The sequence below is a fragment of the Rhagoletis zephyria genome, unplaced genomic scaffold (genome assembly GCF_001687245.7).
Source record: "Rhagoletis zephyria isolate East Lansing unplaced genomic scaffold, Rhagoletis_zephyria_1.1 Rzeph_scaffold_00129, whole genome shotgun sequence".
Lineage (NCBI taxonomy): Eukaryota > Metazoa > Arthropoda > Insecta > Diptera > Tephritidae > Rhagoletis > Rhagoletis zephyria.
Genome location: NW_016157213.1, coordinates 384,548 through 411,458, shown reverse-complemented (window position 1 = coordinate 411,458; position 26,911 = coordinate 384,548). Strand labels below are relative to the sequence as shown.

At 34.3% G+C, this 26,911-nt stretch overlaps 1 protein-coding gene and 1 long non-coding RNA gene across 2 annotated transcripts in view; both read left to right on the top strand.

Moving 5' to 3' along the window:
* Nucleotides 1-26,911, top strand: part of ci (transcriptional activator cubitus interruptus) — a 112,824-nt gene that overhangs the window by 59,823 nt on the left and 26,090 nt on the right. The window lies entirely within an intron of this gene.
* LOC108380912 (uncharacterized) lies at nt 4,894-22,101 on the top strand. Its single transcript, XR_001849601.1, has 3 exons — nt 4,894-5,068; nt 11,288-11,290; nt 22,091-22,101. It is a non-coding gene; the product is annotated as an uncharacterized LOC108380912 (long non-coding RNA).

The following is a 26,911-nucleotide window of genomic DNA, read 5'->3' as shown; positions in this document are numbered from 1 at the left end:
TTTCGAGCCAGCGCATTATTAAATGAAAAAATTACCTTTTCACAATATTAGTTTTTTTTAACGTTTTCTTAAAACTTTTACATATAAAATGTCTGTATTTAAGCAAATCGTTACCTACAGGTGAAAATGTGCCATGTCCATTTTTTGAAGTTGTTCAGGGAGACGAAAAATCGATATAGGTTCGCATTATCTGACATTCTGCATCAAAAACTAAATTTTTAATAAAGTGGACTTGGCACATTTTCACCTTTAGGTAGAGAAATACATCTGTTTTGTTAATTTTTAACTTAAAAGATTAACAAACATTAAAAAGAAAGGTTTTTTGTATTTTAAGAACAAACACTTGATATGAAGGCGTCTAGGACTTACCATTGGTTTTTGCCAACTTTTTTACTAACAGTACCTCTTCCATACAAAAATTACTTTTTCTCAACAAAAAAAGATAAAAAGCGATGGTAAATCTTTTCTAATTGCACTTTATTTCCATCCAATCCATCTAAAAAGGCTTAAATTTTTACAAAAGTTTCCTAATTTTTTTCTAAATATTTCACAAGGTTTGAAACTTAGATTTATACGACTGTTGTCAAAGAGTAAACCATATCTTAAAGAAAATAACTAAAATTAAATGACAAAAAGATAAATTGTCAGAACTTGTCAATATGTGGTGAGTTTTTAATTTTGACACGGATTATGGACGGTAAAAGGTGAACACTTTCTAAAATCGGCATATAACGAAAAAATAAAATTTTGAGAACAAGTATTTTTTTTTTAAATGCGCAGCCTAGAGAATCATTTCCGAAGAAACTGAAAATACCATGCGATTCGTCGAAAAACTGTCGTTTGAACAATTTGACCACCATAATGTACATATGTCGGCCGCTGTGGTGTAGTGGTAAGCAGTGCGCGCTTCCACTCCGCTGGACCCGGGTTCAAACCCTGGTCAAAGCAACATCGCAAAAAATATAGAAAAAAGGTTTTTTCTTAACAGAAGTCGTCCGTCGGCAGGCAATGGCAAACCTCCGATTGTATTTCTGCCATGAAAAAAACAGCTTCTCATAAAAATACAATCGCCGTTCGGAGTCGGCGTAAAACTGTAGGTCCCTCCGCTTTGTGTGACAATATCAAGGCGCACGCCACAAGTCGGAGGAGAAGCTCGGCCAAACACTAACATATGTGTAAGCGCCAATCTATTATTATTATTAATGTACATATTTTAAAAGTTCTTATTTTTTTACAACGAGATGTCTAAAAATTTTTCATCCCAAAAAGCGGGAAATTTTGCGTCCCGGAATATGTTGTACCGGGACCGGGACATAGCTCTAAAATTGCTGCTGTGCTGACAGTTTTTCAAACCCTGATTATAAGTTACTTATATTCATAATTTTGCTTTGAATAAAAGTGTACTGAAAAGTACTGATTTTTTTAGCTTGAAAAAGTCTAACGTACTGCTTTCGCGCATTAAAAGTCTGGCAACCCTAACCTGGGCGGTCAACGGAAGATGCTCTCCTGAGCTTTTTTTCACTTATCCACAGTCAATTGGGTAACAAGAGGTATTGTGCTAGTCTGTTTGTTGGAATCATCAAAGATTTCGATATGGTAGATCACCAAGTTTTATTAGACAAATGCATTATGCAGATTCGTAGTTTTGTTTATACAGTAGAATCCAGTTAGAACGATTTCCAAGGCACCGGCTAAAATACATCGTACTAACCGGATGTCGTATAAACAGAACTTCTCTTTTTATTTATTTTTTGTTTTTATAATTCTGCTATAGTACATTTTTGCGCACCTAGCTACTATCAGTAATCACTAACCAACTGCCAAAACATTTGAGCTATCGAGTGCACATTACTTAAGTATTTTTGACGAGCAAAAATGCAAAAGTTTATTTACAGGTCCATTCTGCGCGTTACCGAAGATTTTGTAACCGGAAAATTTTATTACCAAAAAATGTTACCAGTTTTTGTCACCGCGATTCTAGGTACGTTGGTAGCGCAGTTAAAATATTCAGCAATTCAGCTATGAAGAATTGTGGAAATTCTGGCATTGCATATTTCACGGGGCAATACTTTGTTACCAGCTTATGAGATAGTAACAAAATTTACCGGTTACAAGAGTACACAGAATGCGAAAAGGGTTTAATAATTGACAGGAACTTTATTTACCGGTTACAAAATGGTTATTACCAGTGCAGAATAGACCTGTTAAAGTGAATCTAAAATTGACGTCTGTCAAAAAAGTTCGAATGAAAAAGACAAATGTCGCTGTGGACTAGCTGCTATCCAGACCAGGCGCCATATGCGCCTTCGATGTTCAGTCACTTTGTAATAGTAGAGTCCACTCTTTGATGCGAAAATGCGAAAGGCAAAAATTAGCGTTTGTTTTGTTGTTTTGCTGTGCGCAAGGCGCATCAATACAAGGTGGTGTTGATGGATCAGCTGATTGGATATTTTTGTCTCTACACTAGCACAGGAGAATGTCATCCAAGACAAAGTGGCGCAACTTTAGGATGTCAACAAAACGAATTGACGAAAATTATCTCCTATTCCCTTTTGTTTTGACATCCTCCTGTACCAAAAAGCAATAACAAAATACACGGGACTTTTACTTATATGCAATTGCCACCACCTTGTATGGATGCGCCTTTGCTGTGCGTTTGTGCGAAACGATGCCATAACGGTGCCATATGTTTGTTGTAAAATACTGCCGATTTTCGCACTTTCGTTCAAACATACACAGATTCGCATCAAAGACTGAACTCCAGTAATCGTAACAACATGTTGACCGAAGCTTCTAATTTTCTGTGAATTTTTAAAACTTTTATCTCTCACCGGACTGTTTATTCATAAATTACGTCGCTTAAAGCGGTTGGTCGCTTTAAGCGGAGTCGTTTTAAACGGATGTATTTTCATAGTAATTTGTATAAAAACCAAACTTGAGGTTGTGGTTACGCTACAAGCGGTTGGACGTTACATGCGGAGTCGTTATAAACGGATTCTGCTATATATTATTAGTCAATTATATAAGTTTGTGGTAGTTTAAGTTATTCAATGGCATTCAAATTAGGGGCTCCAAAGGATATATTTTATATCCTGTATTGTTTTTAGTTTATTTAAACTCGATTTTATCACTACCTTTCATTACAAAGGTTACCGCTTTCGCAGACGATCTTGCCATTGCCTATGGTTCAACGAATTACAGGCTAACCTAATACTCGCGGCTTGCGTTTTGGTACGCATGCCGTCGAAAAATTGGAAATTGAGTTAGCTTCATACGCACGCCGTTCAATTTCGGTTGGTCCCATACAAGTTGCATGTGGTTAATAAAATTCAGCAGTTTTTAACTATTCAAAAATGTGTCATTAGAAAAATATGTAATGTTGACCGAATTCACAACTCCATGGATCTGTTTAGGAACTTGAGAATTATTCTTCTACTACAAGACTTTAAAGGTCTTGTACTCGTTGTGGTTATTAACATAGCCTACTTCCAGATAAATAATTATAATTTGAGAAAAACGCTGACAAACTTGTTGTTGTTCCTACATCTCGTACTACACACTTCACTAATTTCTTTACTATAGTTTCTTGTAAGCTTTTGAATGCTCTATACTATATCTAAAATGAAAAGATGTAATAGTTTCCCTTAATTTCTATAAGGTGTTAAGCAGTAATCTACCGACTTCTGTACAAAACCGTATTTTGAGAGAAAATGAGATAGGGCCTTTATATATTATACATACGGTGACCATCCGTTCTGTTTTTTGCAGGACCGTACTGTTTTTCAAAGGTCGGTCCTGCATAGTTTTTCAAACCTAAAAAACCTGAAAATGTACTGATTTTTTCCAAGTGTCCTGCATTTGTCCCGCATTTTATTCGTTATTTTAAAATTATCGGACAATGGATGGATGTTTTCAAAAAAGTGTTTTTTGGTAATTTTCGTAGCTTTTTTTCAATATCTCATGAAAAAATTTCCCAATCAACGTAAGCGACTTACAGCTCGAAGGGTATTGATGTGCCTCTTACCAAAATATATAACTTGTGGGGACTTCAATGAAAATTATTAGTGCTACAGGCGACCATTTGCATTTTGTCGTCAAAGTCGAAAAAAGTGAGAGTTTCAATCAAATACGCAGTTTTATTTGATTATTTTTTTCATTAGTTTAAAAATTCGATAAAGAAGATATATCATTACAGTAAATTTTGAGCCAAAGATAATGAAAATCGGATTAGAAATGTAGATGCTATGAAGCGCAATCTGCACAAATTATATATTTGTGTAAAGGGCACATAAATACCTTTGTAACTCGTCGTTTACGTCGATTCATGACGTCGATTTTTGACAAATAACTGCGAAAGGTACCAAAAAACAAAAAAAAAGGATATTATTTTCGTTTTGGACGACTCAAAATTTGCGTATAAAATAACCTTTTAAAGATTTTCTCTTTTCGAGTAAGCTATTGTAATTATAATATGTTTTACTATACTTTTATAAATATTAATGTAAAAAAAGTTTAAATCGATGAAGAAAACGTGATTCGTTTTTAAAGTTTAAAATGTATTAAGAATTTAGAATCATAAATACTCTTTTGATATTTTTATACTACGTAAATATATGAAAAATTGTCCTTCATTTTGAATCCATATTTATGGTCACCGTAATTATACAACACGTAGTACATAAAAAGATATGTACATTCTTCCGAAGAACAAATGCCATCAAAAAGGAAGAAAACCTCTATGAAATGCCCTTTATCAGGCCTATTCTGCGTTGGTAACAAACATTTTGTTACAGGTTAGTAAAGTTACTGTCAATTTTTAAACCGTTTTCGTATTCTCCACACTCTTGTAACCGGTAAATTTTGTTACAATCTCATGAGCAGGTAACAAAATATTGCCCCGTGAAATATGCAACACCAGAATTTCAACAAAACTCCATAGCTGAATTGCTGAATAAATTAAAACGTTACCAAGGTAAATAGAATTGCGGTTGCAAGAAGTGGTGACAATTGTTGGTAACAAAACTAGATTGTTACAAAATGTTCGGTTACAAGCAGAATAGGCCTGTATGTAGAACATTTATTTCATTTTACATAATAAAAACTACACTGTGGAACTTTTTTATAAGTTTTTTAATTTTTAATATTGTTATTGAGCTATGTACCACGATTGTGTTTATTAGGAACAAATGGAAAAAGCAACAAAGTCTAAGCGGTGGAAGTTATAGCAGCTATTTCGGAGATAATCATATCTCCTCATCAGACTTCTTTTTTCTAGACTTCAGCAGAGATCGAACCGGCGTCATCGATGTGCAAAGTCAGGAGCCGTAACCACTGAGCTATGCACGCCCCGTAAACTCTTGTTGCCAATTCATTTCCTTATTTAACCTACTACTATCAAGTGCAGCTGATTTGCCGCTATTTAAATTGGACAGCGTGGGTGTTGTTGTCAATACTATACATGTATTTTACAACGCTTTTATCAACTTGCAATGTTGTATGTCCAGACTACCATACTATATTCTTTATTGTATAGTTTCAAGCAGGCTTTCCTGTGTATTTGTCAATGTTATTGTGGCTTATTAACATTTTATTTTTAATATTGTTATTGAGCTTTGTACCCCGATTGTGTTTATTAGGATAAATGGAACATTTTCAGATTTTTAAAGGGCTCAATCAAATAATGCTTTTGTGTTAGAATTCGAGTGTGATCAAAATTTCCTTCATAATAATTTTGTAGAGCACTTAAACGCCTTTTTTTCTGAAATTAAATGGATCAATTTCAATTTAACGGTCAAAAGCATCTATAATGGTATAAACTAAGGGGCTAAAATATTGCAAGATAAGATTACTCTCTACATTTTACTATAAGTCAAGAATTAAGTATGTTTGAAGTCAATTTGTATGTACATTAGACCGCGTCAAAATAAAAAAAAATCCCGTAATGCGATCGGCATAAGACTAAAATTTTAGCAATTTTAAGAGGTCCCGCGTCGAGCATTTAGTTTTCCCATAGGAATTACAAGTAAGAAAATTAGTTCTTTCCTTTTGAGGTCAATATAATTTTCTAGGGTCAATGAAAACGCTCCACACTATAAGAATACATTTATTACATGCCATTTAAGTATTATGCGTAATTCCAAAAAAGAATTGGGTTATACTACATTTGACCCAAATAGGACATGGGACTAAAAAATTATAACTTAGGAATTTAAATACATAATCTGAGCCTGCACAATACTTAAATTGCATATAATTAATGTATTCTTAAAGTTTCGAGCGTTTTTATTGATCCTAGAAAATTATATTGGCCTCAAAAGAAAAGAGCTTATTTTCTTACGTGTAATTCCTATGGGAGAACTAAATGCTCGATGCGGGACCTCTTACAATTGTCCTATAGAGGGGAGAATTCATAGAGGATCATTTCTATACCAAATGCTAAAATTTTAGTCTTATGCAGGTATTGCGGGATTTTTTTTTTATTTTGACGTGGTCTAATGTACACTCATAAAATTACACGTGTGTGAGGTAATTGAATTTGTACCCATAAAGAGAAAATTTCAACCCACTGTAAAACAAATTTGATGAGTTAGGGGGAGAATGCACTCTAGCGTTCTTCAATAGTGATATGCATAAACATACGAACATAATTTTGTATATATTTATGTAAATATATTTTCGCATTTACACACTTTTCTTTCTCTTCCATTTGATCACACAGCATTATGAAGATATCACATCAACGGCAAATACTAAGCCCGAGCAACCGACATCTACATCCTGTGGGGTGGCACAGGTTGAAGCGGACAGTGCGTCGGCGAATGCGCTGGGGCGTCGGCAGCAACGTTACAAAAATCTAAAGACTCCTCTAAAGCCAAACGCCAATAACAACGTCCAGTGCAATACAACGACGACAACCACACCACACAGCGACTACGATTGCCCTATCGTAGATACCACGGACATAAAAGACGAACCAGGTGATTTCATCGAAACCAATTGCCATTGGCGTGACTGTGGCATTGAGTTCATCACTCAGGAGGAGCTTGTGAAGCACATAAACAACGACCACATACAGACCAATAAGAAGGCGTTTGTCTGTCGATGGGTTGAATGCTCGCGTGGCGAAAAGCCGTTCAAAGCTCAGTACATGCTGGTCGTGCACATGCGACGCCATACAGGTGAAAAGCCTCATAAATGCACGGTAGGTTCAGATACAAAAAATAATGAGTTTAATTTAGGGTGTGTGAGGCCAGCTGCTTCTAGACGAAATAAGGAACAGTTTAGTTTGGCTTTTGGTTCTTCCAAATTTTTTTTTGTGAGGAACCACCGCCTTAGATTTTTTCATGCTATAAAAATCAGTACTTTTCAGTACACTTTCATTCAAAGCAAAATCATGTATATAACAGAAAATACTTTAAAACGCTAGAGTACTTATTTCTAACAATATTTTGGTATGTACAGTGTGTCCAGTATATGTTTTTATTAATCAAAGCCGTAGTTTTTATTAATCAAAGCTGTATTTGGAAAAGTTGAAGCGGTTACCGATTATAACTTGAAGTATAAGGATTTGGTTTAAAAGGCAGTTACTATATTATATGACCTTTGTTTGCCAAAACACGCTTAAGTCTCTTTTCAAAACTATTGCATGCGGCACGCACCACTTCCATCGGTATATTGTCCTATAAGGATGGCTGTTTTAAAATCCACAAAGTTTTTTTAATCCCTAAGTTTCTGCAGAATATAACCCTAAATGCAAAAGTCAAAAGGATTACAGTTAGGTTGGCTTGGGGCCATTCCTCCTTGGGAATAAATGAATTTGTTTAACAATTTCAGAATGTATATATGTTTGCTTTAACGATATAAAGAGATCTAACCCAGTGATCTAACCCATATTTACTATGTCATCGTTTAGGTAATATTTTCATTCGTTATTTAAAATAAAAATTAATCCAGTTTTACTAAGTTGATTTTAATATATTTTATTGACAAGTTTTGTATGAGGATATACTGGAAACACTGTAAAGAAAATTTGTTCATAAAAAATAAAAATTTTATTCATTTTAACATGAGTGTACGCAATAACATGTAGTACAAAATACCGTTTTAAATTGTACACAGGAGCCAATAAATTATTTAATATTTATGGCATTTTTGAATAGCATTAATGAGATAATTTCCCTTTGGGTAACTGACATAACTTCCACGGACACAACTTCTGTGTGCCCGTGGAAGATATTTCAGACTTTACACGAAGATCAGACATAACTTCCATATCATGATCAAGTCATCATCCAATTCGTCCTCAATTTCAATGTCGAATCCGTCTTCTTCGTCGTTTTTAAATGAAGTTTTCTCGATTACATTTTCCAAAAACACTTTCGATAAAAACTGTTCGATATTTATCTGATCCTCTAACAATAACTTGGAGGCTTTGTCGATTCAGAATCCCGCCGAAGATTTTTGTTTTATTTTCTTGACAGGTGGCTGATAACGGTCATTCATAGCTCGCAAAAGTTGGGTAGAAATAGCACCCTCTTCAGAGATTAGAAACTAAAGAAAACGGAAGAAATTCCCATTATTTGGAATGCAGTATTGTTGCTCTATGAAGCCGAAGTGGTAGGGCTTTTTAAACTGAATACGGACAGTTCACTCAGCACAAAAAAATAACCTGATAAGTCATAAGAGTTCCACTCACCAGTTTTAACCAATAGCTGCAAAAATATTCAAAAATTGGCTGCTTAATGTAAAACAATTGAAATTCGTCGCTTGTGCTATCAAAATGTTATATCCGTCCATTATTTATCTCGAGGAAGAAGTGGTAAACACAATAATCTCATGTATGAGGCGATTCACGTCAAAGGTCGCAAGCGCGCTGAGCGGTGCAAAACAAGCTTCTTAGCTGGAAAGCAGACATAAAATAAAAAAATTATTTTGATTTTTGTACGGGCTATCCGATGGTGCTATGCATTTTCCAAAATTTTCCCACCTTCACGGTGAAAATTCGTAATGAAAATTTATTTGTAATTTTTCTCAATTATGATCATTTTTAATTTTGTCATCCCAATGGAAAGATCACGTCTTTTTACATAGAAATCATTAATAAAAAAGGGTTTTTTTTTGAGTTTTCCGAGCTATAAAGCGTTTCATAGCGGGCTATACCAGTCGCGGCGCTCCGTCGCGTCACGTCGGCTCCGTTCACTTGAATGAATTAAAACATCATACTGTGTGAAATTTTTACACAATAAACTGCAAACTATTCCAAATAATTTAAGTTCAAACAAACTTCTTAATACTTATTAAAAACAAAATGCCGGTTTTTAGAACTTTTTTATAAAAATAAAGGGGGTGGTTTTTCAAATTAAAAATGTGTGCTATAAAATTTCAAGTCTAATTTATTTTTAAAGCAGCATTATAGACAAATATCTGAAACAGTTTTTGGGAAACCTTCAGATTTAAATATCAGGTCGTTCAAAAGTTATAACAGTATTAATGTGATGCGCATAGATGTTTGCATTATGATTGCCATAATAACACTGCAAACTATCTATTCTTGCATTTATTTTTATATTGGCCCCTACACCATCACATCCTCCCTTCCTATGATCTGTAGCTTGAAAATTCTACTCCGCAGGAATCCCGAAATCTTCTGCATGACAGAGGAGGTTTATAGAGCTGCTTTTATTTTTGAAGTGCTGACCTGCTCCATCTGAGACGTAGTAAATTTTCTTTGGATTTTCGTAATTAGTTTTTAAGTAACCGCACATTATTTTTTGATACTCATAGACAGCAACAGTATCGCGATCATGGGCGTAGCCAGGTAGAGGCAGGAGGGTGCTCGAGCCCTCCCCCCCCTAACTTTCAAATTTTCCTTATATATATATAAAATAGTACCCTGAAATGCCAGCTTAATAGGATCGAGCAAACCCTCCCCCCCACCCCCACAACCCCCCACTTTTACAAGTTCAGTTTTCAGCGTGCACCTATCAGTTTGAGCCCAATTATCAAATTTAATTTCAGAAATATCACTTTCATCCAGAATGTTATTCAAAAAATTGTGTAATTCCACTATGTTCTCACAAGATTTGCACTCTCCCAAAAAACATGTATCTTTGAAATCATCGCATATAATAGCATTAATGCAATCATGATAATTTTTTAGGATTTGATCTACATATTTAGTTAAGTTTTCTATATCAAGTGCTTTAATCATTAATTTTATCATGAAGGACACAAACGCGGACGGTATGAGATCCGCTCGATCCTGCAAAAATACATTCTGGAGCCTCAGTTGAGTGAACTTTGTAAAAAGTATTTTAATATCTGCATACTCATTTACAAAGCAGTAACCGATTTTAATAGGATTCATTGTCACAATAATTATAGAATTCGTTACGTAATCAAGAGTGTCCAAATGCTCTATGCCACTACCTACAAGTATGAATGTAGATTTAAAATAACAAAACGCAGAGTTTTAGACAAATGAAGAAAAATTTAGAGGGGACTCGGATCGACTAAAGTCTTGAAACCTCATGATTTTTTAATATATTTTTTTTAATTCGTGCAAGCGAACCGAGCTGACTTTCACTTTTTCATTTAAGCTCAATATATCTCACACGTGCGCATCACCTTAATATTGTTATAACTTTTGAACGACTTGATATTTAAATCTGAAGGTTTCCCAAAAACTGTTACAGATATTTGTTTATAATGCTGCATTAAAAAGTTATTAGATTTGAAACTTTATAATACACATTTTTAATTTGAACAAAACACCCCTTTATTTTTATAAAAAAGTGCTAAGTGTTTTTAATAAGTATCTATTAAGAAGTTTTTTTAAACTCAAATTCTTTGGAATAGTTTTTAGTTTATTGCGTAAAAATTTCTCATAGTATGATGTTTTAATTCGCTCAAGCCAACGGAGCCGAGGTGACGCGACGGAACGCCGCGACGGGTATAGCCCACTATAAAACGCTTTATAGCTCGGAAAACTCAAAAAAGTCCCTTTTTGTATTAATGATTTCTATGTAAAAACAAATAAAAAAAGTTAAAAATGACCATAATTGAGAAAAATTACAAATAACTTTTTGTTGCGAGTTTTCACCGTGAAAATGAGAAAATTTTGGTAAACGCATTGCATCATCGGATAGCCCGTATAAAAATCTATATATATCATTGGTTTCGAATTAATTTTCTCATCTTCTGTGTGCTTTCCAACTTTTCGAAAAGAAGCTTCTTTTTCACCGACCAGCGCGCTTGGGACGTTTGACGCGAATCACCTCATATATAGATCGTCTTTTTCGGAACATTGACCATTTTTTCAAAAGGTTTTCAGCGAAACTACCAAATTTTGAGCCGTAATTCTTTGACATTAAAATTTAATATTTTTTAAAAAGTGAAGTTCATCAATCTGTACACTGAACGCCACATTTAATATACAAATATAATGGAACTTACGTATATCTGACATAACTTCCATGAATCAGATCTGTGGTATTAATGTCAGACTTTACTTCCATGGACCAAAAATTGAGCGATGGTAGTAATTTCCAACACTGCCGTTTTGCTAAAATTTAAGCAAAATTTATAAATTTTTTTCATGCCGCACCCAGAAAAAGGTTTAGTTATAATTACCACGATTTGGTTATAGTGACCAAGTGGTATAGTTGGATATGGCGAAATAAATATCTAGTTCACGAAAGTCTGCAATTTACTTGAGACTTCTAGTTGGGACAAATATATATTTGTTAATAATTACAAAACGACTACCTTGAGTGGACAATATTGGTAGTTGAATAAAATCATTGTTGAGCAAATATAAACAATGCTTTGGTTGATGCAAGTTTTCAATTAATTTTGTGAACTTGCCGCAGACTTGAATCAGCTAACCGTTTATTATTGGAAAAAACTTTCAGTTTGACACAAATAAAAATTTACTCGATGGTTGTTGTGTTTACTTTCTTCTTTTATTTGCATATATTAAGTATTAAAAATACTTACATGTTTGCATAAATAGTTACTAGTGTAAATAATACATATGTATATGGTGGTAAGAATTTCGTAAAAAGAAACGATGAAACACGAACAGTCGTGCGAAACCCCAGGTCAATATCTGCTGGAAGTGGTGGTTTAAGTTGACTGCTTTGCTTTTGCCTTGGCTAAATAGACACTTTCAAGTTATAATTCACATGAATTATATATCCAATGAGAAACCCCGGTTGGCATCAAACTCTTTATTTTTAAATAACTATGCGCGCACCGAAACAACTGTCATAGCACACACTTTCCTTTCTCTACCTAGCGCAGGGATCGACATGCCATAGTATGAAGCAAAAATAGAAATCTAATCAGAGAGTTTCTAGTCACATAACTCAATCCTCAGAGGAGGTCGACCCCAGTATTTGCTTGTGTTTTTTTCTTTTGTCGGTTTTATTTGTTTTGCGTGCGCTCATTGCATGAATCGGAAGTGGGCATTTTCGAGTTGCCTGTTTGTTTTTTTGTTGTTGTTTGTATCATGGCTATCAATACCATCACACCAAGTTAAAAGGGACATCGGATCCCTAGGCTAAACCGGTCATCAAAGTGCCTCCAAAGGCAATCGTCACATCAATTCAAATATTGGATGTCATCGCCAACCGGATTCTTCACTCACCAAAATCCGGAAGCTCAAATTTCATGTGATTTGGACGACTGGACGTCGAAGTTCAATATGCCATCATACTTGCCATACTTCGTATCCGATGTGAAATCGTAGAAGAAACGTGTCGTTGTTTTACAAAAACTTTCGTATTCTGTATATGCAAATAAGAATTTGCAATCGCTAAAAGACTCAAGCACAGTCTTCAGAAACTGACAAAGTGCACCTACTCACAAGTACCAAAGGAATTAATAAATACATCCGCACATTAAACAATTTTTTTTTAGATACACACTACCTTTTTTGACTACCCTGGCTTTTCTGGATTGTCCGGCCACCACAGCTGTTTTATAATAAAATAAAAAAAACAAGACATGCCACAGCTAACAAGAATGATATAATACAAGATTGCGCCGATTGCAGCAGAATTCGTGAGAGTAAGTCGTAAAGTTGACAACTGGGAGCGGCAAATAAAACTGCTGTCTAGCGATGTGCTTAATTGTCGGTACCCAATACTTAAAAGAGGTTTCGGTACCCAATACTTCCTTATCGGTACCCGGTACTGATTCTTTGCATTAAATCTGCGCCATTATATGCATTTCAAGTTTAGAAAAAACTTTCATTACTAATTTATATGATATCGGCTAAAACACTTGAACTTATCGCAACAGAGAAATATTATTTAATCAGTTTTAGCCTTAGTCGATCCAAGGTCCAAGAAAAATCCTTTGACGGATAAAGAAGCCTTTCAGGGGGGAGATTCTGTAACCAGTTAGCGACAAGTTTCGGATCGATATCCCACTTGTTGACGTAAAAATATTTCATGTCATACGTCAACAAAACCGATACCGATTCGCTAATTGTCGCTAACTGGTTACAGAATCTGCCCCCAGGCCTACAAAAATGATATCGTCCGATTCAGCTGGAACAAAAATGCTTCAAACAAGTAAGAGTTTCTCTGTATTATGGCCCCGACATATATACATCTTTCATTTGAATCAGTATTAAGCTCTATTGGCTCTTACATTCGGGTTTTGATAGGCCAATCTCCCCTGAACCGTTTTGCCATATTTTTGGCCTATGTGCGCTTTTATTCGAAACCTAAATATTTCGGTACCGAGTATCGAGAGTATTGGATACTTAAAAGTATTGACTCAGCACATCACTACTGTTGTCATCTCGACTGTGACGTCAGCAAAACAGATGATTCTGTCAAATTCACTTAGAGCCGATTAGCGGTGTTGCCATCGCCGCCACCTTCTGTATTCTCTCCACCGTGAATAGCTTACTGAGCGCTCTGTGACCACATGCGTGTTTCACCCACGATTGTGTTTCATCCAGTCTAAAAACGTATTTGAGCAAAAGAGAAGACACGCTCCTGAAGTTCACATTCGCTACAATTATAACGGGTTGTCTCTTCTTATAGATTTACATTCTTTGCCTCAACTAAGATTTGGTAATTATGACTAAACCATGAACCATAGTTAAGTTGAATGGAATTTGTAGAAATATACTTCAAAGAAATATTTATTAGTATTTACCAAACCCTTCAACTAAATTAAGGATTTGGTACAACCTAGATGAATATTAGAAGCTTTAATATATTTAGTTACTAGCAGACCCGGCGAACTTCGTCCCGCCCAAAATTTTTATTCTTTTTTGAAACTTGTTGGGCCAACATTTTCACCAACAATTCAAGTTTGCGATTTTCATTGGCATATTCATCTGCTAAGATTATAAAGTGTTATATCCGTGAACAAGTTCTTGAAATTTTCCAACTGTGCAGCATTTCATAGCACGGTTATTCGCAAAACGAAATAAATTTGAAGAATTTTTTCCTCTTCACGACCTGGCGGCAACAATGGCCCGGTTCTATAGTAAATCTGCCCTAGAAGCTTTACAGTATAGTTGGTGGCGATTTCAAAATAGGTGCGAATCATTGTTCTACAGAAATATAAATACATATACTTATTTCAGACGAAATACATTAAAAGCTGGAACGCATAATAATATTGGGAAATCACATCCATTGGGCCAATCGTAACACAGTAGAGTTCAATGGTGCAACAGGTCGATTTAATCTGACTTTCACGGCACCTTTTCTCACTTGGCTATTTCTAGTAATAACTCGACTCCAGCGCCACTTGGCAGCCCGTTTTTGCAATAGTATTGCTCTTACAATTACCACCACATATTTAAAATATTAGCCAAATCGGATCATAAATAACATTTTTAGTAGGGATGGCAAAGTCGACTTCGACTTTCGACCAAAATCGACTTTTTACTCCTGAAAGTCAAATTTTAGTGATCGACTTTTAGTTTATGGAAGTCGACTGAAGTCGACTTTTCACTTTCGACTCTCGACTTTTTTCGATTTATTTGCATATAAAAACTGATCTTCTAACAAGGGCGCGGAGTGCTCTTTGGTGGTATTTAAAAAAAATTGCCAATAAAACTGAAGTAAAATTTGAAAAGTGTGGTAGAGAAATGAATTTTAATGACAGTACAACAACATTGTCAAATCATTTAAGAGCAGCGCATAAAATTACTATACGAAAACAAATTCCTCAAATTTGTTAATCGTTTGTCTCCCCAACCTCATTGTAAGATAAACATAGGTATTTATTTTAAAAATTTCATGCAAGAAAGTTTTTTTGCATGAGTTTATGTAAGTTTCTACAGACAGTCTTTGGGTCGAATTTGACCAATCCGTAAGGTACAACATTTTAAACACCGCTAAAAACGTTGCTGGTAGGATTCNACCATGAACACTTCCAGAGATACGTAGCATGACAACTTTGGTTTGTATGGCAGGTGCCACGCCCCCTTTTCCAATAGCTCCAAGTTCCAAAACTCTACCATGAACACTTCCAGAGATATGGAGTATGTAAAAATTCGGTTTGTATTTTAGGTGGGCGTGGCATACATACATATACATATAGAATTTTTTTAGCCTAAACCAATCCTTGGGACACGTGCGCCAGGTGTCTGAAAATTAANGTAATTACCAAATATCGATTCAAAAAATTTTTAGAATTTTGTTTTGTGAAAAATTGTTTTTTGTTATTTTTTGGCCTTTTAACAATTATATTCAACAANGGTGTCTGAAAATTAAAAAAAAATGGTTCTGCCGTTCTTCGGCTTTGCGAACACTAAAAAAATGGCTTTCAAAATATATATTAGTATAGATATATTATATATTATTATTATATTTTAGCTGTATCCGTTGTTTCTGATTGTCGCAAAAAAAACTTGGCTAGTGAAAAATTCGCCCCTTGATATGGTTGGAAAAGCTTATCCAGGCAAAAAGCTACCTANAAGAGTCGAACAAAGTCGACTTTTCTTCGTGGATCGGTCGACTTTTAAAGTCGATTGTACAGAGTCGATCGAAAAGTCGAAAGTCGACTTTCTAATGAAGTCGAACAACCCTAATTTTTAGTAATAACTCAACTACAGCGCCAACTGGCGGATTCAATTATGAAACTAAACCATCCAGAGACCCACTCAAACACTTACATTAATTTCGTTTAAATACAATAGCTCCAATTTTTCTCCAAGAGTATGCGATTGATTTCGTATATCTCCATACCAAGTTCTAGAACTCTACCATGAACACTTCCAGAGATACGTAGCATGACAACTTTGGTTTGTATGGCAGGTGCCACGCCCCCTTTTCCAATAGCTCCAAGTTCCAAAACTCTACCATGAACACTTCCAGAGATATGGAGTATGTAAAAATTCGGTTTGTATTTTAGGTGGGCGTGGCATACATACATATACATATAGAATTTTTTTAGCCTAAACCAATCCTTGGGACACGTGCGCCAGGTGTCTGAAAATTAAAAAAAAATGGTTCTGCCGTTCTTCGGCTTTGCGAACACTAAAAAAATGGCTTTCAAAATATATATTAGTATAGATATATTATATATTATTATTATATTTTAGCTGTATCCGTTGTTTCTGATTGTCGCAAAAAAAACTTGGCTAGTGAAAAATTCGCCCCTTGATATGGTTGGAAAAGCTTATCCAGGCAAAAAGCTACCTACGTACAATAGATCGGTCATTGGTTCACTTCGCGGAAAAAAGGATCCTATATACTAATCCAGGCAAAAAGCTACCTGCATACCTAATTTTAAGCAAATCGGACCATAAATACGGTTTTTTCGAATAGATATGTCCCTGGTCCATTTTGCGGAAAAAAGGATGCTATATGCTTATCTAGGCAAAAAGCTACCTACATACTAAATTTAAAGCATATCTGACCATAAATACGATTTTTTCGAATAGATCGGTCCCTAGTCCACTTCCCTGAAAAAGAGGATCCTATGCTAATTCAGGCAAAAAGCTACCTACGTACCGAATTTTAAGCAAATCGGACCATAAATACGGTTTTTTCGAATAGATATGTCCCTGGTCCATTTTGCGGAAAAAAGGATGCTATATGCTTATCTAGGCAAAAAGCTACCTACATACTAAATTTAAAGCATATCTGACCATAAATACGATTTTTTCGAATAGATCGGTCCCTAGTCCACTTCCCTGAAAAAGAGGATCCTANTTTTTTCATGCTGTATAACTGGAACAATTTTCAAAATTTTTTAAAATCCTTTAGTGTTGTTTTTTTTTACCTAGCATTGAATTTCACTAAATTACAGATTATTCTANTCGAATAGATCGGTCCCTGGTCAACTTCCCGGAAAAAAAATCCTATATGCTAATCTAAGTAGGTAAAGAGTTACTTACGTACCAAATTTTAAGCAAATCGGACCGTAATCAAATAGATTCGAATAGATCGGTCCCTGGTCCACCTACCGGAAAAAAAATTTTTTTGGCCTAAAACATGGTGGTTGCTGAAAGCTATTTATATACAAAATTTTATGAAAATCAGACCAGCCGTTCGCGAGATTACCTTTTACAAAGGAAAGGGACTTCTCTTTATATAATTAGTATAGATATAGATAATCTTTACTACTTACTTTAGTTAGGATTAGACATGGGTTAGCCAAAGATTAGAGACATGAGCCTCTTAACAGTAATAATGGATTTGGTTTCTTGAATTTTGAGTTGTGTCGTTATTGCAGAGGACCATCGATATGTGAATTCATATATTTCGATAATGAAATAAATTCGAGCATAAATACGATTTTTAGTTACATGTACATATGTAACTCAATTTCAGCGCTACCTGGCGGCAATTTTTTTCGAAAGAATTAATTTTCCTGTTATCAATACATTTTGAATCTGAAGATAATCGGACCATAAACACGATTTTTAGTAATAACTCTACTCCAACGCCACCTGGCGGCTCTTTTTTTCAATGGTATTTTTTTTCCTATTGTCAATACATATCTCGAATATATTTTTTTTCAATGGTATTGTTTTTCCTAAAAAAAAAAAAAAGCTTCTCATAAAAATACAATCGCCGTTCGGAGTCGGCGTAAAACTGTAGGTCCCTCCGCTTTGTGTGACAACATCAAGGCGCGCAGCACAAATCGGAGGAGAAGCTCGGTCAAACACTAACATATGTGTAAGCGCCAATCTATTATTATTATTATTATTGTTTTTCCTATTTTCGATAAATATCTTGAATGTGAGACGAATCGGACCATAAACACGATTTTTTGTAATAACTCGACTCCAAGGCCACCTGTTTTTTGCAATGGTATTGTTTTTCCTATTGTCAATACATATCTCAAATATGAGGCGAATCGGACCATAAATACGGGTTTTACTAATAACTCGACTCCAGCGCCACCTAGCGGTTGTTTTAATAGTTATTCTGCTATTCGGAAGATAGACAAATTCAAAAACCAAATATCATAAAAATTGGTCCAGCCGTTCTTGAGTTATAAATGGTGTAACTAACACGACTTTGTTTTATATATATAGATAATTACCAACCCATGGTGATAGTTCCCAATCCTTGGTAATAGTTCCCAAATATTGTCACCATTCGGGTACTAAATATCTTTAGTTGTCGAACAAATCCTTTTTCTCAGTGCGGTTAAAATGTTAAATTTTGCTTCCTCTGTTTGCAAAATTTTTTTATAAAAATAGTCAAAAAGGAAAATTTTCCTCAAAAATTCATAGTCATTAGAGTTGCCATTTCAATGAATTTTTCTATCCCGTATAAAGTTCCAGCAAATGTTGCTCTACGCAACTTCTGACCCGCGGTCGTCGCATTTTCAAACCTCTGATTGAACTTCTGCCATGAAATCGCTTCTCATAAAAACCGTCTGCCGTTCGGAGGCGACTTAGAACTTTAGGTCCGGTCATTGGCATAACAAGATCAACACGCACATTATGGATAACATACTTTGGTATTTTATGAAATGCATACAAAAAAATTGCGGAAGGGCAGCTAACTATTATAGGAGTATATGTTGAAAGCCTGAAAGATTGTGTAGGTAAATAATAGTTTTTAAATTAAGCAACTGTTAGACTGTAAAATCCTTACTTTTGACGACAAAACTGGGCCTTACATTGCTCGTACTTACTTATTCCTTACCTTTTATTCAATTTTATTTTCATTTATTTCAAAAAACGTTAGTATAATAAGATTTAGGCCCAATTTCAGATGGCTTACTTAAGTAGAAATTGTTGATTAACTTCACAATTCATTTTCAGATCATACATTTAAACTGCACTTAAATGGCCAATATTAGCTATTTAAATATGAGATATGCAACCCTGTGTTTTTACCAAACAACCAAGATTGATTGGTGGGTTATTTTATCAATCTTGACAATTTCAATAAGCAAGCAACAGTGTTGCCACTTGTTTGGCATATTTAAATAAAATTGATATGAAACCCAACGAAAGTTAAATGGCATTTAAACAACAACACACAATTAAACTTAAGTGCCGTTTAAATATTCATTTGAAATTGGCCCTTAGTCTTTTTTAGTACAACAGGTTCATACAAATTACAAAATACAACAATAGAACATTAAATCTATTAGTGACAAATTCTTATCACAGGTTTTATGATTTAAGAATATATGAAAAAGTTTACTTGTGAGTAAAAAAATTTGTGTCACCGATATAGAAATGGACTATAATTATAATCTAAATAAATATTACAAATTCAGATTGGTTCATCAATTTTAAGAGAAGTTGGTATACTAAATAGCGTTAAAGTTGATCTTGTTAAGTTTGCTTTTAACATTAATTGGAATGGAGTTCCAGCGTTAATGAACAGTCTTGTGAAATTGTTAAAATTATATAAAGGTAAGATTAAGTCGTACGATCGCTCCGAATTAGGAAAGATAAGTTTTAAATCTAAATAATTAGATATCTTCGTATTCATAAGTCGGAAAAGGAAAATGCCGTTTCTGGCCTTTATGTAGTCGGAGATTTCACATCGCAGCAAGGAAGACATCCAGGCATATATATGGTCAAATTTACGAATACCAAATACGTACCGAGTTACAAGATTAAATAAAATGTCAATCTTATGGGCAGAGGCGGAATCAAGTTTGCAATATACCAACTGAGTACGTTATTTTACGTCCATCCATCCATCTAGTGGCAACTGGAATAAAGGATGCAGAAAGCCTCAGATATCTAAGTATCCCATATACGTTGCTCACTACAGATTTAATGTGATCACAATAGCTAAGGTTAGAGTTGATAAAAAAAAACCCCAAGTAAGCTGGTTACCGCTTTAAGGGTTGAATATTTAAATATAGCGAAGGGATAGTGTCGATATTAAGTTTATTCTTGTAGACTGGTAAGACATAAGACTTGGAGGGATTGAGACAAAGTCCGTTCTTAAAAGGCCAACGTAAAACAGAATCAAAGCCTTTGTTTAAATTTATGGCAATAACATCCTTATTTTCGTAGCGGCCGGAAGAAAAAGTTGAATGCCATCAGCATATGCATGCATGCTGGCATACCTATTACAGGTCCGAAAAATAACATTTATAAATACAGTGAAACCCGCTTAACGAAAAATTACGCACAAGAAATAGAAAAGGAATTTACAAGAAAGAGGCTCGTAACTTATTTCTTCAAGAAAATTTACAACAAAGGCAAAATGTTTTTTAAAACAACAGAAATATTGAAAAATATTTCATATGATTTTTCTCAAAAGCTGGATTCTAAGCTTTTGCTGTAAATTTTCTTCTAGAAATAAATATCCTAAACTTTTTTTCTTGAGTGCAGCAAACTGGTTAAAAAATTCTGATAGTAGAAAATTTCTTTTCCATTTTTTGTGCGTTATTTTATATGAATTTTTCGTTTTTCTTGGGAGCTGCAAACAACCTTCTATATAGTATTTGTAAGGAATGAACTGTGTTTTAATTGGAGAATCTTAAAAATTAAAAAATAAACATAAGTGGCAAACAACATAATTTTGGATTTGGTCCGAAATGATAGATATGTATGTCCAACACTGTATGTATGTATAAATATGTATAATCAATGACTTTAAAGAGTTGAATTCTTGTAAAAATGACATAACATTGCTGTATCAATTTTTTTTTTTAAGTTTTTGTTTATGTGTTTAAATAATGCTACGATCTTGGTTTTAAACTACGTATACTTCATTAAATGTTCAGGTTTTATTCGAGGATTTATTTATATAAGTCAAGCAGAAAATGTAACTATATCAATAATTATGTTCGCTTAAGTACCCGCATCGAGGTACTTAAGCGGGTTCTTTTAAGTACCCAGCCCGACTAAGTACCTCAAAAAGGTCACTTTTTCGTGATGTACTTAACCCATTAGAGGTCAAATGAAAAGTACAAACATATTTTTGGACCCATCTTTATTTATGAATTGAAAATAGCACAAAGGAACATAAAATCAAAGAAAAAATAATAAAAACATAGTTTCCGGGAGATTACAGGGGTGTACTCAAATGAGTACACTGACCGCCTAAGTATGAAAATTTTCGAAACATACTTTCTCGACACAAAGTGTTTTTAGGCACTTCTTACATTGCCAGCGCACTCTTGAATGACAAAGGACACACCGCAACTGTATTTCAATTTAAGTGGGATAGCGTCCAATTCCATCTTGAGGTAGGCCTGGAACCACCGACGCAGAATGGCGCGATTTTTTTGAACACCTTGGCGTAGATAATATCGTGCGATATGACGTCGGAACATGAGTTGATCCATGGGTGCATCATTACTCATCACATGTAAACGCCAGGAATTAGCAATGATCATGTCCAACATGTATGTAAATAACATCCACCACCACTTTTTACCATGAATAGCGATTTTATATAGCGCGATGGACTGATCCAGTTCATCTACTCCACCCATGTTTTTGTTGTAATTTTGGAACAATCGTGGTATCGGCACGTCGGTATTTTGCCGCTTCACTGGACACCATCGCTTGACAGTCCCTAATGGTTCAATGGTATCGTAGTTGGTCGCCAGTGTACATACACTATTGTCTTTCCACCTTACCAGTAGCAGTTCTCTTTCCTTGTCAAAGCTGTAGTCATAAGTAGAGTCCGACCGATTCCAATTTTTTTCAGGTACCGATGCCGATGTCGATTAATCGGCTTATGGGGAAAGAATCGGCCGATGCCGATTCCATAAAAAATTACAAATAAATGTATTAATTCATAAAATCAGTTCATTTCACGGAGTAAAAAAAAAACAAAAGAAAAGAAATAATTGAATTAATTAAAATAATAGAATTGCGATATTTTGACAGATTTTGTCTTTTTTATTTAATGTTTATTATTTTTTTTTATAAAAGTCTAGCTGGTATACAACAAACACCATATAAATTCAAACTTGGTACAAAAATAAAAAAAATTCTGTTTATTTTCACCAAAATTTCAAACTTTTTAATCAGAATTTTGGTATGCAGTTTTGTAGACCATTTCATTATAGTATAATGAAGTGCAAATTTCAAGCTGATATAAAACCCCGTTAAGTTTTGGCATTTTCCATATAAAAGAAAATTGTCGCACATACTTTTGTATGGAAAAAACGTGAAACACCTTCAACAAAAAAATAATAATTTTTGTGAGCTGTCTGCAAATGTTTTTTAAAGTTGGCTGTCGCTTCACCTGAACATTTGAAAAGAAATTCCAAAGAATCGGCAAAGAATCGGCGAAAAAAGGCCGATGCCGATGCCGATGCTCAATTTTGTGCCGATACTAGCCGATGCCGATGCCGATTAATCGGTCGGACTCTAGTCATAAGCAGGGATGCCGTTTGGATCTAAATAGATCCAATTGGATACATTTTTAGACGAATTTTTGCGGGATACTTATTTTTTCCGGTCAGTATAAATGTGGATACTTTTTTAAATAGGCCAAAATTTTATATTTCCTATAAAGTTTTTTTCGTTCAAAAATCGATTTTCATTAAAGATGGTAGAAAGCATTACGTTTTCTGAACGTATAAAGAATCGCTACTTAAGCGTAAAATTAAAGCATTTTATTTTTTTGTGAACGAAGCAATGATCTCACCAAAATAGGTATAAGTCGCTTAAAGGATGCTTTAAGCAAGATCTTAATATACATATCGTCGTTTAAAGTACAAACCGCGTATCAACAAAAAGCAAACCGCGTATGTGACGTTGCATAAATTATTTTCTAGAGAGTAAAAACACTTATATTTCAAAAAGGTTCTCTTTGTTGTAAAGCAATCGCGTTTCTGGCTAGTAAATTTCAGGACGAATGGATAAGGATTGAGCCAAGAGCTTGTGTGAGCAAATCCAATTTTTGGCAGCAAATGTCAGTTACGCGGTTTTGCAGAATGACGATACGCGGTTTTGTACTTTAAACGACGATATATATAAAGTAAATTATACTCTTTCTGTAGTAATCTCTTTCATATCACATATTTTCATTTGTTAATTTAAAAAGAAAGAAGGTTTCAATGTAGTTTAAAAAACTAACTTTGATTTATTTAAGGAGACTTTTACGAATTTTACTGAAAAGATTTTAAATACACTCTAAAAAATTAATGTTTATTTGCGCATATTAAGAGAGGTAACCAGTTTCCTCTTTTAATGTGTGCAAATTCGCACGCCGTGTAATAAAATTAATCATTGCCTGTTTACTCTTACATACCAAATTTGTCGCAAGAGCAAAATTACACATAACATGTTTAAAATAAAGTAATGTTTATTATTAGTAGGAAATTAGTAGTCCACTTGCAAACAGCGTTATGTGATTTTATAATAGAAATCCATAAATTTGAAAAAGCGACTACGACAACAAGTAACATTTAAATTTAATCTTTTTTATTATTACCTGAAAATTTGGATAAATAGGAGCCTTATAAAATTGTAACATAACATAACATGTCATAAGATAACATTAACAGTCCATACGACCTAAAGCAGCTTTCTAAGTTCATCAGAAGATTGATACTTTTGAAAGTTCATAAATAAGTATGATAGCGACTTTTGGAAGAAGACTTAACATTTGATGCTATTTTTTTCAGAATATAAAAAGATTTTGCACTCTGTTGTTAGTGGACATGAAACTACTTTAAATACTGGTACGTAGTCCGCCAAAAACTAAGAATCGAAAAAATTTTACATAGCGCACTTTGCAAGTAGACTACTCAAATGTATTTGTAGTTTGAAAATTTTAAAACAACAAACAATTTTAAACATTCTATATATGTGTATTTATGTGTATATTTTAAAGATCTCAAGTTCAAAATCAAATACTGAACATCCTATACGTATACTTATACAGATTCTTGTTGAAAAATAGATACTTTTCAGTAGTAGTTTTACATGCTCTTTCTAGAGTGTACTTGCTACTTATTATATTCTCGAGGTAGCATATGATATCCAGATAATATCAATACTCCTAAAAACTTTTTCAAATCAGATGAGTCTAGTTGAAAATCATGTCTGTTGTTTTGATTTGAATAAAGTAGACTATTTGATATAATGATATCAACAATATCTTCATCAAAAAGTTTTTCAAATATTTGTACAGGGCTAAGGTTTTAGTTATTCACGAATAGCATTTGCCTTAACTTCGACTTCGGAAGTACGCTGAGAAAGTAAGGTGTATGAAGGGGGACATTTGCGCCAGGTTGGGATTGGCCGGCGAATAATATCTAGTCGCCTTCTTTTTGCCAGCGGTTCATCGTCACAATCATCGCTACTACTATCTTCATAATCACCATCCTTGCGATTCGTAAATATCTCAATAGTACCAGGCACGTCATGCGGTAGAGATGATAGCACCATATCTTCCTCGGCGCCTTCTTCTTCATCGGTCAATTCACTTGGATCAGGTGGTATGATAACCCTTTGAACTTCATCATCACCATCGTCACTATCGCAAATATGAAGACAAAAACAGTTATTTTACTTACGTAAGTTTTCACTGTACTGAACCGAGTACAGCAAGATATATATGGATACAGTTTTGTTGTTATTATAACTATTTGATTATAATATAGTTTATAACTTAAATTGACATATTTTATTTAGCAATTGAATGTGAAAATACATGATTATGCAGTAATTATTATCATATTTCAAAAATAATTTACATACATGCGCAGTTCTCACGCTGCACAACTTCAACTGATGTTTTGATGTAAAAAATCGCAATAGCCACGAACTTCATATTTATAGCTTTGAACAGTATAATGGTAATATAAAAAAACTAGAACACTACCAAAAATTATTTGAAAACTATAATCCACACTTAGAGATATGACTGTACTCAATTGAGTACGGTGACTTCTAATGGGTTAAGCGGGTTTTACTGTACACTAAATAACAAAGGACTCTTGTGGAACGCCCCGCATCAAAGGCTTAGCGTGCGATACTGTCGGCTTTCACTCGTTGATACCGGCCCATTAGGAAGCTCTTCATGAGTGTTAATGCTGATTCCCCAAACCCGAAGTAATATTTGAGTTATGAGCAAAGCAGTGAATGGGCAACTGAGTCAAATGCCTTAGTAAAGTCAAGCAAGCATAAGAGTGACAATTCACCTTTGTCAAAGTTAATTCTAAGATCATCAAGAATGTTTACCATAGCTGTTGAACACACATGCCCTGCTCTAAATCTTGACTGAAATGAAGATAAGAAGTTCTTATCTGATAGGTGTGAGGAAATCTGCTCATACTTTATCGACCCAAATACTTTGGATAGGGTAGGAAGAACACATATAGGTCGGAAGTCATGTGGGAACCAAGCATGTTTGCATTTGGCAATGGGACGGACGGAAGCGACTTTCCACAGGATAGGAAAACAGGATGTAGTAACGCAGTGATTAATTATGTGAGTCAAAGGACCAATAATCTACGACAGGGCCAGTTTAATAAAGCGAAGAGGTATGTCGTCCTCCCCAACTGCGTTAGACTTAATTAGGTAAATACACTTTATTACATTCGACTCAGACACAGTATAAAAAACAAATGGTATATCTGAATATAGAGTTGAACAATGATCCAAATACACAAGATCTGACAAGATGTAGCAAAAGAAAAAGTAATTTTCTGGATGACATTTGTAATTTCGGCGCCATATTATTTTATTGAAACTAACCAAAAGTAAACAAAGAATATGAAGACGAAGCATAAAGAAAAAAAATTAAAGCAATTTTTAAGCGCATGTTTGTGATAACCAGGGAACGGATTTTATGGAAATTGCCGTTTTTTCTGCTAAAGAGATAGAGTAAATTCGATTAAGAATGTCCACGATTTAGCTCTCCCTGATTCCATATATACACATTTGATGTTGCCTTTTTTAAGATATTTGCCTTTTTTTTGCCTTTTTTAAGATATTTGCCTTTTTTTGCCTTTTCTACCTTTAAAAAAGTGATTATAGCATTTAAAATTTTTTTTCAAAGATTAAATAATATACACATTGCCCATGCGGCTTATAGAAGCGCATTGCCAAATTGGAGTTGGAAAAAATCAAAGCCATTTTCTCAGCTAACAAAGGCTTGGTGACAATAAGGGGTGTGGATAAAATTATAAAGGGCGAGGAAAACGCCCTTATTCCTGATAATATGAACATTTCAAACGTTCCTTAGTTAAATTGGGCGCCGCTTGTATCAACTTACGTCGAGCACACATTTAGTATATTCAAGGCTTTTCTTCGCGAAAATCGAATGAAAATGCTGCCGGAAAACTTCAAAATGCATCTTGTGGATCAATGTTTCTACAACTATATAGATTAAAGTTTTATGAGTTAGAAACCCGAAAGGATAAAATAGTCAAAGATTCAAAGTAAAAATTTTTCATATAATGAAACTAGTTCATAGTTTTTCTCTTTTTACTTGTAATATAAACATTTCTAAAATAAATGTATTTTTTGATT